This window comes from Chrysemys picta, chromosome 6 (genome assembly GCF_011386835.1).
Source record: "Chrysemys picta bellii isolate R12L10 chromosome 6, ASM1138683v2, whole genome shotgun sequence".
In the NCBI taxonomy this organism is placed as follows: Eukaryota; Metazoa; Chordata; order Testudines; family Emydidae; genus Chrysemys; species Chrysemys picta.
Window position 1 is genome coordinate 57,095,684 of NC_088796.1, and position 13,215 is coordinate 57,108,898.

Here is a 13,215-nt window from a genome sequence, read left to right on the forward strand (position 1 = left end):
GTCATTGGCTTCCTTCTCTGCCTCAAGAGGTTTCCTAACATCTGAAAACATCATCTGTGTGGAAAAAGTTGACATTTAAGAGACTGAGAATGGGAAAGCTAAATTAACCCTTAAATGACAAGGATGTTAAACAACCTGAGCAATGCTAGAAAGAAGATGTGCTTTAAAAGAACAATTGTTGATGAAACAATGAAAATGTGGCATGTAAGATCCTCATGGCTCAATTTGGACAGTGTGAAGATGCTGCCATGCTTCAAGGCACGGTCTGGTTTCTGGTTGCTGATAAGGGTTTGGGGAAAAATCCCAGTACCCAGGAGGAAGATGAAGTTCTTACCAACATTTCTTTCATAGGCCATTGCTCGTAGCTGGTCTGAACACATCATTGATTAGCCTTATATAGTAAATTCTATGTAGTGTAATTTGGGACAAGTATTTCTAGAGGTGTATTTTCCCCAGCTAATATCTCTTTAAGTTTGTATAATATAAAAGACACACCATTATTTTGGTCACTAATGATTTGATCTGTTCCCATTGAAATCAAAAGCCCTATTAACTTCAGTGGGAGCAGGAATAAGTCTCAGAACACATATATGGCCATAAAAATGGATTCCAGTTACTACTGATTACTTAAAAATAAGGGATGATCTGAACTGAATTTGCATATTGAAACTTGTATCTCTAGGTCACCAATAGAGCCATGTGAAATTTGGTTATGTGGGTGCACTTCAGTTTGTTTTAACTTGTGTTTAGATTTGCTCCATATGTTACACTTGAGTTTTGATTGGAAGCCATACAAAGCTTCTCTAATTTAAGCAATGCAAAGGAAGCCTGTACTTTGCGGGTTCAGCACCTAGAACAATGAGGTGCTGGCCCATGTCTGGTGTTTCTAGGCATTACGGCAATACAAATAATAAAAATAACTAACTATAGGTGGGGCTGGTAGCACCACTTATTATTAAGGTTTCCTGACACTTCCCATTATAAGACCCTGTTTTCAGTTTGGAGCAGTTTTGAGAAAGCAGGCTGTGATGCATGGTACTTTTTAGGGTTGTCTGTAGAAGGGAAGGTATTCATAGGTTACCATCAGGGGATGATAAGACTTTAGGTAAGATAGATGTGTGCAGACTATTCCTTTTTTAAAAATCTTTTTCTCAAATGCTGTGTTCCTATTGTTAAAATTCAATAATACTTCGGTTTTAAGAATGTTGTCCAGTCAATATATACACCATTGTTGTCAGGCTCCCGAAAGGAAAAAGCACACGTCCCCAAACTGCTGGGTAGGAACCAGGAGCGCTGCCAACTTTTTTGCCACCCTAGGCGGTGGAAGGTCCCGTCCCCGAAATACCGACGACGACCTGGGCGGCCGAAGATCCGGTCGCCGCCCCCCAAATGTTAGTGCCCTAGGCGACCGCCTAGGTCGCCTAATGGGTTGCACCGGCCCTGGTAAGAACCTGGTCTGAGAGTGGGATAATCTTGTGATTCCACCCCTGGAGAGGTAAAGGCAAGAGGCCTAACTCCTCAGAGGGTTCACTCAAAGAGACCACAAAGGGAACACAGGTATAGCTAGCTCTGCAACTGTGACAGTCATTAATACAAGAGTATCTCAATGTGCATTTCAGAGAGAGGTAAAACAATGAGACAGTATGTTATATAATGCTGAGGCTTCATTCATAAATGAGCCAATCCTACTACTACTGAAGATGATTATATTTAAAAAAAAAAACCTCTGATTTTCAGTGGGTGCAGGTTTGGAGCTGAAGTAGGTTTTCCAACTGTGTTTTGGGTTTTGTTTTCTATGGAAAAAAATGTGTTGAAGTTAGAAAACAATTTGACAGGCTCAGACCTTTGTTATCCTTGAACTGTTAGTCATTTTCCATCACCAAGATGAAATGTGCTATGGTGATCTTGGCACACTATTATAATGCTCAGGATTTCAGCAAAGTTCCAACTTTACAGAATTTTCCAATTTTACAGACATGCTTGTTTTATAACAGACGTCTAGCTATGGTTTAGGGCTGTACACCAAATATGCTTGCTTGGAAATATGAGATGTAAATACCCTCGAGATACTATGACTATGAGCAACTGATTCATTTGCAAAACAAAAATACACATTTACTTTAGTATTCCTAAAGAATGCCTCTTACTAAACTCTTGGGGAGGGATAGCTCTGTGGCTTGAGCATTGGCCTGCTAAACCCAGGGTTGTGAGTTCAATCCTTGAGGGGGCCACTTAGGGATCTGGGGTAAAATCAGTATTTGGTCCTGCTAGTGAAGGCAGGGGGCTGGACTCAATGACCTTCCAGTTCTATGAGATAGGTATATCTCCATATATTATTTTATTTTCTCTTAATTTGCAAAGATTTAAAGACATGTAACTTCATACACACGAGTAATCCATTTGACTGCAATGTGACTGTTCATGGTTGTAATTTACATGTGAGTTTAAACTTTTGCAAGATTGAGTTCTAAGAAGATATACCGTATAATTTATTGTATTATACTATGCATTCACTCATTCTCCTGTAGTAGTATCTACTTCCATCTCCCAGGCTTTAAAAAAAAAAAAAAAAAAAAAAAAAAAAAAGCTGAGACTAGTTGCTTCCTGTTTGGGAGAAAAACCAAGGTTCAACACAGAAGTAATGTGATGACTCACTAGATACTGTATCCTTCTGAGTAACAACTGAATCTTTATAGAAGTGAAAGATGGAAAAGACCAGTTGCTATTAAAAATTCTTAGATACTTTTAAGCTGAATTAGAGGCAACTGCCCAGTGTCTTGACCAAATTTCTCTATGGGTAATGACACTTTGCCTACCCAAATCCTTGCTCCATAATTGTGTTAGGTATTCATTTCCTGCCCCTAAACAGTTTTATAGTATCATGGGTAGAATTATAATATTTATTGTGCTAAATGCTACATAGAATCCTAGAAATGTGGGGCTGGAGGGGCCCTTGAGAAGTCATCTAGTTCAGGGGTTCTCAAACTTCATTGCATTGCAACCCCCTTCTGGCAACAAAAAATACTACATGACCCCAGGAGGGAGGGGACTGAAACTTGAGCCTACCCGAGCCCCGTTGCTCTGGGTGGGGGTCCAAAGCCTAAGGGCTTCAGCCCCAGGTAGGGGGCTTGAAACCTGAGCCCTATTGCCCAGCTGGGGGCAGTGGGGCTCGGGCTTTGGCCCCAGGCCCCAGCAAGTCCAAGCCAGCCTTGGCAACCCCATTAAAATGTGGGTCCCAAACCACTGATCAAGTTCATTGCCCTGCACTGAGGCAGGACCAAATATATGTAATTAAGATTAAACTAGCTAAAATGAGCTTGTTTTTCTTAAACTCCCCATATACATTACTGAAAAAGAGACCAACTGCATGCATATTACACACATCCCATCCCATTGCAGAATAGAAATCCTTTTGGGAAGCCTGGAAAACATAAGAAAGAGTTTTCTAGTGGTGGAGTTTAAAATTTTTCTCTCTCATTGACTTTTTGTCAATGTAGTGTTGGCAACCTTCCAGCAGAGTATTTGATGTATGTATGTATGCCATGAACATAACAAGAACACACCTTTTATGCGGTGTAGCCATACCCTAAGTCGGGTGGCAACGCTGGTGAGTTCGGAAGGATTACCTGGCAGTGTGGGAACTGTTGGATCCCATCACTCTTCATTTAAATACGTGTTTATGCTAGAGGTTTTTTAAAGGTGTAGTTTTTCGTTTTTTGTTTTTTTTCTGGGGAGTATGGAGGAGTGTGAGCTGGAATCTATTGAAACACTTGCAGCCTATATATAAACTGTGGTATATACATCACCAAATAATAAAAATGCCCAATGCTTATTTTCGTGTTTCTCTTGCTCTACTAGTATGTCTTTTGAAGATGTAAATTCATATTGTTGCTGACTTTTAAGCCCCTAAAGATTCATCACCTCACTATCTTTGGGAATTGACTGTGTATTCCCCAGTCTTTTAGCTAAGTTCATCTCATCATGACCTGCTGCTTATTTGAACATTTTAAAATGCCATACTTTTCAACACCTTGCTTCCTTTTGCTGTCACTCTCTCCCCAGAGAGATTGAGTTAGCCAGCTCTCTGGCTATTTTTAAGTCTAAACTGAAACCTCTTCTTTCCCTGAGCACTTTAATTTATGTCTGAGGTTTGTACATTCTAACTTTGTTAAGCACTATGATTCCATGTGCTGTATCAGTTTTAAAAATGCTACTGCTACTAGCATTGCTTGGGGAACTCCCATTATGGACTTTTCCAAATAGCTATGTTCATTTTAGTGGGGGTTTTTTTAGATATTTGAAGCTTTTTACTAAACTATAATCCACAAATAACAACTTTTTTACAAGTTGAAGTAGTAGTCATTTACTTTCTTATGCAGTTTTCCCTCTATTGTTTGTAATATCCTATTTCCCCACCAAATTGTTCCTTTTTCCATTTGGCAAAAATACTTATTTCCTGTTTTCTGAAACAAACTTGGCTGTGTTTGTTTACTTCCTCATTTGTGTATCAGAATAATTTAATTAAATAATTGCATTGTTGGAACCGTGCTTGGTAGTTAATTGAAAACTAATGAAACATTTACTCAAATGACTAGGAACTGGGGCCTTAAAAACACTAAATGTTGTGAGACTGGTGATTAAAATCACAAGAGTGCCATTATCTGGTGGGACAAGATAGAGCAGCCCTGATGATCCTCTAATTTGTACTAGGGTTTGATTTGATCCCTGGTAGCCTCCAAGGTCAGGGAGGTGGAAAAGGGGTATAAAGTGTGCAGAGCACTGCTTTGGTGTATCTGGGGATCTAAAACAATGTCTTCTAAAAGTGAAAATATGCTCTATTTTCTTGGAAAGGTTACAAAGATGACTGTGGCACAGCTTGAGAGCAAAATGGCTGCCATCTCTGCAACTAGGTAGAGTTTTTAGAAATGCAAAGCTGTGGTATGCAGAAAACAGTCATCACTGTTTCATAGCTACATTTACCACATCTTCAAAGGCAGCACAGCCAGAGAGCAATGCCACCAAGCAGGTTTTACTTGAAGGAAAGAGAAACCAGACACATACCCCCACACAACAGATGTCAGGTGAAACAAAAAATCTTGTTACTGAAAGTTAAGCCTCTTACATAGGGAAGAAACTGCAAATTTATGTCAAGGATTGTTTGGACTACACCTGACATCATCTCAAAGAGACAGCTGGTGCTTCAATTCTAGACAAATAAAGTGGCATTACTCCCAGGATTATAAAGCATCATGCACACCACTGAATGCTGTTAAAGCCTCACCAAGCTGTCACCATTTTGGAAAAAAAAGCTTAGCCGAATTTCATATTGATTAAAACTCTCATGATGTTAAGCAGATCCGACATGAGGCTGACGGCTGATGTATGATTTTCACATGGCAGAGTGCCTGTTATTAGTTTATATATTGCTATCTTAAATGAACTGTACTGTTGGTTTTTTGTATTAGTCCTCATTGAACTCCTCTTGCTAGTTAAAAGATTGTTTTATTGGGGGGACAGGTTTATCTCTATTTGTGAGAAAAGTACATGCCTTTCTTCTATTAACATTTATTGTCTATGATGAGAATATGCTCCTAAGATTGTAGACAAAATAAAATAATCAGTATTGCCAACATGAAGCATTCAAAAATTCACGAGCCAAAAAATCACACGACTGTCTTAAAAATCATGAATATTTTTTTTAAGTGGGTTTTGTTTGTCTTCAGGTTTCGGGGAGTTTAGGGTACACTCTGTGCTCATTTTCAAACTTTTCTCCATAATGTACTAGAAATTTTCTAAATGAAAGTGGAGATTCTCATGGAATCACCTGATTCCAAGGGCTAGGGCTTTAAGAATACCAAAATATCATGAGACTTGTAATAAAATCATGAGTTGGCAACACTGTTTAACTGAAATTCCAAAGCAAAAGTCAAAACCTTTAATTAGAACCAGAATCTAAATAACATATTTTTTTTAAGTATACTATATTTTGTAGAGGCTTTCTGTTCTTTCAGGTTTTAATGTATCTACAATATATGTGCCTCAGTTCATTTGTCTAATGCAGGTAAAACCCTTTGACTTCCAGCTTTGGTTAAACTGTTTCTTCTGCTGTTTCATTAAACAACACTAAGTACAACACCTATATGTTCCCTCAGCAATGAGCATCCAGTGTGTAACCAAAACATCTGTAAGTATTTGCCTGAAAGAAAGCTAAATTTGCTAGAAGTTAGGCAATCCTGAATACTAATCCTAGTTCTGGCATAGATTTACTTTGGGCAAGTCACTTATTCTCCCTGCCTCAGTTTCCCCACCTGCAAAATGGTATAATATTTGCAATTCATAGGCCATGGAGCTGTGGGGATGAGGGGGACCTGTGCCAAACCTGAGCAGCACTGTGACCCCAAGGGCCAGGTCACAATGCCACTCACTCAGATTTGGAAAGGGTGGTCAGGCTGCTGGGGGCCTGAGAGGGGAAGCGGAGGGTCAGGAAGCTCCTCCACTTAAATGGAACTCTGTGGCCCCATCAAATGCCTTGCTCTCAGGGTTGTTGGAAGGATTAACTGATGTCTGTGAAAAGTTTTGTAACTGCTATGATATAGGTATATTTACTAACAACCCAGCTTGTATGCAATCACTTCTACCCAATCACGTCTGTCACTTAACCAAAATGATGCAACCTGCATAAGACGAGAGCTAGCTTAAGGAAAAATATAGAGTACAACACTATCAAGGTTTCTGAAATGGAGCTTTTTTCGCCCTTTCCTGCTAGTATTACTAAGAATTTGCAAGAAGCCTAATCTTGCGAGCTATCAAGAGGATTGCTATAAACAGCTGCTCTCAATTATCCTGGTGCTGGAGGGATATGTCAGGGCTATGATGACGCAGAGAGAAAAAGAGGAACAGAAACCAGTTCACATAGACATGACTCAGCTTCTGTTAAATAAGCACTTGGTTTAACTGCATCTTGTCAAATCATTACACAGCACATTTAACTGGGCATTTTACACTTCTCTCCTTGCTTGTCCATTTTGATCTTCTGTTTGTACTACAAGGAATAGCTCCACTTACTAGTGCAAAAGCTGGCAGAAATGCAATGTAAATATAAATCTTAAAGACCAAATGGCAGTTTTGCGGGAGTAAGGACTGCAGGATTGAACTATTACTGTTTAAGTTTTGGATGAGGTTCTCAAAGACAGCTAACGAAATTAAAAAAAAATATCATGAACTGTTACCTCACTTTGCACAGACCCCCCTTTGTATCTCTCTAAAGCTTATAACTATAGTTTATGATTTCAAAAAAGCAGCTTTTATTGTGATGCACCCAAAATAGTAAAGAAGGAATATAACTATGATATCTTTAAAACTTCCTTTTAATTGGCTTTAGCAATAAACAATAGGACTCAATCCAGTCTGGATTTGTGTGTTCTTTTATAATTATGGCCAGGCTACCTCCCCTCTCTCCATTCAGGATATGCTTACACTAGAGAGCTTACAATGGCGCAGCTGCATCAGTCCTAGTGCAGACCTCTAAGCCAACAGGAACATGGTCCGTCGACTTAATTAATCCATCTCCAATGAGAGTCAATAGCTGTGTTGTCCGGAGAGCTTCTCCCACCAACACAGTGCTGAATATACTGGCACTTAGGTCGGTGTAACTAATGTCACCCAGGGGGATGGCTTATTCACACCCCAGAGCAATATAAATTATATCGACCTAAACTGTAGCCATAGCCTTAGATTGCATTCCAAATCCATATGTTTCATGAGACAGAAATAAGCATATGTCACTCAACTTGTTTTTCCGATTGTACTTATTTGTGTTTGTAGACTATAGAGGGACTTTTGTAACCTTGATCTATATGTTCCCAATGAATAATTTAAAGATCAAGCATAGAACCAAACTGAACTCCTTAAGGTTTGAGCCTCTGGGATGGCTACAGATAATTCAATTTAGTGGAGTACTGTGAATAATACAATCAGTGATAGAATTAAAAAATTATTTAAAATAAAATAGTTAAGCAAACAGACATTACTATATAACTACACACTGCACTGATACTCACATTCCAAGATGACCAGTCCCTGCATGAGAAGAATGGGTATAATCATTTCTCTAGTGCAGTGGTTCCCAAACTTTAACAGCCTGTGAACCCCTTTCACTAAAATGTCAAGTCTCACGAACCCCCTCCTAAAAATGAATATTTCCAGGGATTTTCTCCTTTACCTGAGTATAAATTATAAAAGCAGTGATCTTGCAAATATAAAATTTGTTTTTATGACTTGCGTACTACACACTATTTATTATTAATTATTTATCATTACAGTATTTTTATTACATTATGAAAACGGCAACACTCTTCCAAGATCTCACTTCCGTAGCTTGTATCACTTTGAATAAGCCTGTTATAAGACAAGGCTCCTATGTTTCATCAAGGAGTATCAGATGTGAAAGAGCATGAAGGTATTTAAGAAGCCAACTCAAAGAGTTACTCCTACACAAGCATTCAGGTCTTGAGCAGTCCAGACAAACAACACACATTACAACAAAGCTTAAACTTGTTTTTCATAATTTTAAAAACCAGACTAGCTGCCTATTTAATTTTAAAAACAGCAAAAAATATCCACCTCCCTTTCCATTTCTTATGAGGAGTCTTGAAGTTTGATAGATATGCTTGCTTTGATCTGCTTAGCTCTGGGAAGTCCACGGGCTCTGGGTTGCTGGCCCCGTGCTGCCCGGGGACCCTAGGGACAGCTCTGTCCGCCATTCAGGAATTTTTTCCTGAGAACCCCCTGTAACATTTTGCAAACCCCCAGGGATTCATGGACCCCAGTTTGGGAACCACTGCTCTAGTGGTACCTTGATGGTGAATGGGCACACTAATCTAAAGTTATCATACTACCCCTTTTAGAATCAATTATAACAACACCTCTTAATTAATTAAGCCTACCTTTTGCCATATCTATGATTCCACTAGCACATTTAATCTTTCAAATATCAATATTAATAGCTAACAAAGCGGTAAATGATATCATTCTAACTGTGCATCAGTAAAATTGCTGCAGTTATCACTCTTGTAAAACATTCAAAAATTTCCCTACAACACCAGTAATATATTTACTACTTGCATCACTTCTATTAATACCTCTTCTTTGTTCATGCTAACAAACTTAGCTTTAGCCAATATGAAGCCAAAAATTTAGGCCTAAAGTCCTGCTCCCAACTTGCATTTCAGCACATTTTCAATTAGCATAAGCAAACATTACCCTACAGGCTACACATTGTTTGTTTAGTGCACCTACTCTTTTCAAAAGTGCTTTGTACCTTTATGACAATAAATGTATTGTTGACTCTGGAGAAAGATGTAATGTTACAGCTCTGTTTTCAAAATAGTTTTAACATGGATTGAAATGTTATGAAGAAAACAAATGTGATAGCTGTCACCTGATACATTTTGTGTGCTGCATGGATGGGCATGTTCTGAAATTTAATGTCTGAAGTTTATCAAATGCATGCCCTGCCGCAGCAAAGCAGATAATAAAATAAAAGTACATTTGAATCTAACAGTATTATCTTTAAATCATATTTCACATGTTCTGTGCATGCCAGAGTGTTGTGTGTCTGACAAAACGTACAGAATTTGAAGGTGGGATTGGTGGGCGCTCACAGCACTCATGAGCACCCTACAATAATAAGCTGTATGCAGGCTAAGTTCTCAAGAAGGTCTGCAAAAACTGTACAAAAAAATAAACAGTTGCATGCAATATCTGAAGTTAAGCACTAGGAAACTGCACATGCATCCAATTTGTGCATTTACCTGGACGTTTTGCAAGAATGTCAGTACAAATTTTAAAATTTAGTCTCTTTGTGTGCAATAGTTGAGGGGCGGGGAGAACTTTGGTAATAAAATCACAGTTTGTTTCAAACATCCAAAGGATTATTATTATATGCATCAGTGAGCATTTTTGATTTTTTAAAAGTTTTAAGAATAGGAAAAATTTACACTATCCTGTTTGAAAAAATTTTTTTGGTTTGATGAAATCTTAAAAAAACTTCTGATGTGTTTTTGTTAAATTATTTTGTCATAGTTTAGAATTGCTGAAATGTGTTGCTGATTACAATTGCCCAGTCTTCCTTACTTAAGAGGAAGCATATGAATTGAAAAACCATAAAGAAGGAAGCCATTTGAGTAGTTCTCCTGGCAAAGGACGCTTCCCCCTTCTCTTTATAGAAAGTACTGCTTGTGTGTTTTATGATTCAGTCACATAAACATCATTTAGCTCCAAACCTATCTGAGGTTGCACTTAACACTTTATGGTCATACTGTAAGGATGTGGTGGATGGAAACTATGTCGAATATACTGCTGTTTAAAGTTCCTAAGCCTACACAACTTTAAAAATCAAAAGGCTCTACTGAGATCATAATGGAAAAGTATTTTAAGGTGGGAAACTAGTCTCCAAAAAAACTAATATATTATTTTAAAGAATGTAAAATGAACTCCCTAAGATGGTTTCCAAACACTGTTCCCTTGAATATAAACTGCAGGCACTTTTATGGCACGCAGAACTTACTCTGCATTCATAAAGCATCAAAGGCCAGATGCTTCACTTTGAATGGAAAAATGCTCAAGGCCAAAGTTTTGGTACAACTCCATGTCCCATAAGGACAGCAGAACTTGTCTTAGATTATATCCTTTGATTTCTGCAAATCTGGCTGTAAAAGAGGTTTATAGATCTGCTCTTCAGAGACACGGGGTCAGTGTCCTCTGCCAGGCCCATACTGGGCCTTAGCAGTGAAGTTTTGTGTTTTCTCCATTCCAGGTATCTCATTCTGAGTCCAGAATATATGACTAATAATTCCTTCCTACACGGCACACCTTCACTCCTAGGAATAGGGTTTTCTGAAATACACATATGTTTGTGGCGAGGAAACAAGGTCCCAATGGATACTTCAGATGACTAATGCCATGTCACTTTTGAGAAAGAAATTGGTCTATGAAATCTTAATATTAGGTCATCAACATAATGTCTACAACTGCAAAAGGCTTGCACAGATTTTTGACTTAATACAGTCAAGTTCCCCTTTCTTAGTTTTAAACATCAGAAAATTAGGACATTTTTAGACCCTGAATTTTATTGCACAATGTGAACATGTGTCCAATATGCTTTTGGTAGTACATACTGTTGGAGGAGCCCTTTGCTAGGCAGCAGCAATGAGAGTGCTGTTCTTACACCAACCACAGAGATATAGCAGAAAACATGCTGCTAGGCAATGGGCTCCCCAGTATGGCAAGGACAGTGGTAGCATGAGTGCTGTTGTAGCTTCCTAACAGACTCTCTTCACTAGTACCCATGGCACAGTGGCATGAACAATATGTCTCCCCTGAACAACACAAATTTACAGCAGTGGCTGCTGTTAGCACTGTCCTTTCCAAGCAATGTAATTTTCAGCACAAGCAACTTGTTGGTAAGAAAAGCAACAGCTTTAGCTGCGCGTGAAAACAGGAATGTATTCAAGGGTGCAACGCAGGCACTACAAAATGCAGCACTAATTGCTGTCCGTGAAGCTGCTGGCTTTTGGAGCTGTGTGACATTTAAAGCAAGAATAAAGTCTCTTGTTTTTAAATACATGGCCTTGACCTATTTCTCTATTAAAAACATGCCTTACTAAATAATTAGCAAATACAGTTAAACTTCATTGCAATTAAATTATAATTATTTTGAGTTTTATGTAGGCAAACGATATAATATAATGCAATTGCAACATTCTGCAGTCTAGGATGCGGCATTCTGAGGCATGCGTCAAGTGATCATGAAGCGAGGGACATAATACACACAATATTTGATTTTAGTAATCCACCTACATGGAGTTAGCTAGTCTAGGCATCAGGCCATAGCCCAAAACTACAGGTATAGCATGCCTCTGACTTCACTGATATACGTGCCCCATATCACAAAACGCTGAATTCTTTACTGTTTTGGAAAAACAGTTTAAATTCCATTGTCTTTAGTCACACACAGCCTCCCTAAACAATTTAAACTGTAGCTGTTCTTAACATCCCATAAGGGTGACATTTTGAAAGACGATGCCAAGTTAATGATCACATACTGTTCTCCATGATTAGAAAGAGGGAAAGAGATTTTTCTCTGCATCTTTCTTTTTATAAAATGATTTTGAAATTTTGATTTACTGATCTGAAGGAAACATGGGTGAGTTTTCCTTTTAATAACATGCATAGATAACATTATTACCAGATAATATTGGTCACAGATGAAAAAATGATATTTATGTTTCAATCTTTGGTATAGTTGACAGATGTACAAAATCCAATATACCCAGGCAGCTCACCAGACCATGTCTCGGTGGATACTGAGGAACACAAAATGTTGCTACTTGATCAGCATTTCTGATCATGATTTCCCTCCTCCCTCCCCCCCCCCCCCGATCTGCCTTTTACTGATGTTACATGTCTTGTTGTTTCATGCTGATTACATCTACTTTTGGTTAAACGATTCCCATTTGTTGGTGATCTTCCAACAGAAATACAGAAGACGCAGGGAGCTGAAAATCCACCCTTTTGGTCAGATTAGCAAAATAGCAGGTCATCAATCAGATGTGGAGGCTGCTGTCAGCTCCTTAAATGTACCAATAAAGCCAAATTTCAGAGATGCAATGCAAATCTGATGGAATCCTAAGTGTGACTGTGAAAAGGCATCTCACTTCTAACAATTACATTTAAGTGAATAAGGTGCTAAGAAAAAATAAATTCAATGGTATAACCCAAGAATATTATATAGCTGCATAATGTACACCCCTAAAAGTTTAAGTTTACAGCACTGCCTTTGTTATAATCCACATAAGCAAGCAAAAGTATTTATTATTTCTTCTTCTTTACTTGTTTACAAGTTGCATGCAAGCTACTTATTTAAATAATTGCAACTATGTTGTTTCCCCAACCTTGCTCTTTCCTTTTGGAATGAACAGCTCCTAGAAATAACTAGTGTCAGCTGTGAATACGAGAGGACAGGTCAAGAATATGAAACAAATGCAAGTGCAGACAGATTTGACTCTTGCTGGGGGCACAGAGAGACACTTTCCCTACCCCATCCACACTATGTGAATGTCATCAAATCCTTTTATATAAATCATACGTGCCTGATTTTCTTTGCAGCTGCTACTAAGAATCAGACAGCTTTGCCTCTGACGAGGATGCACTTTA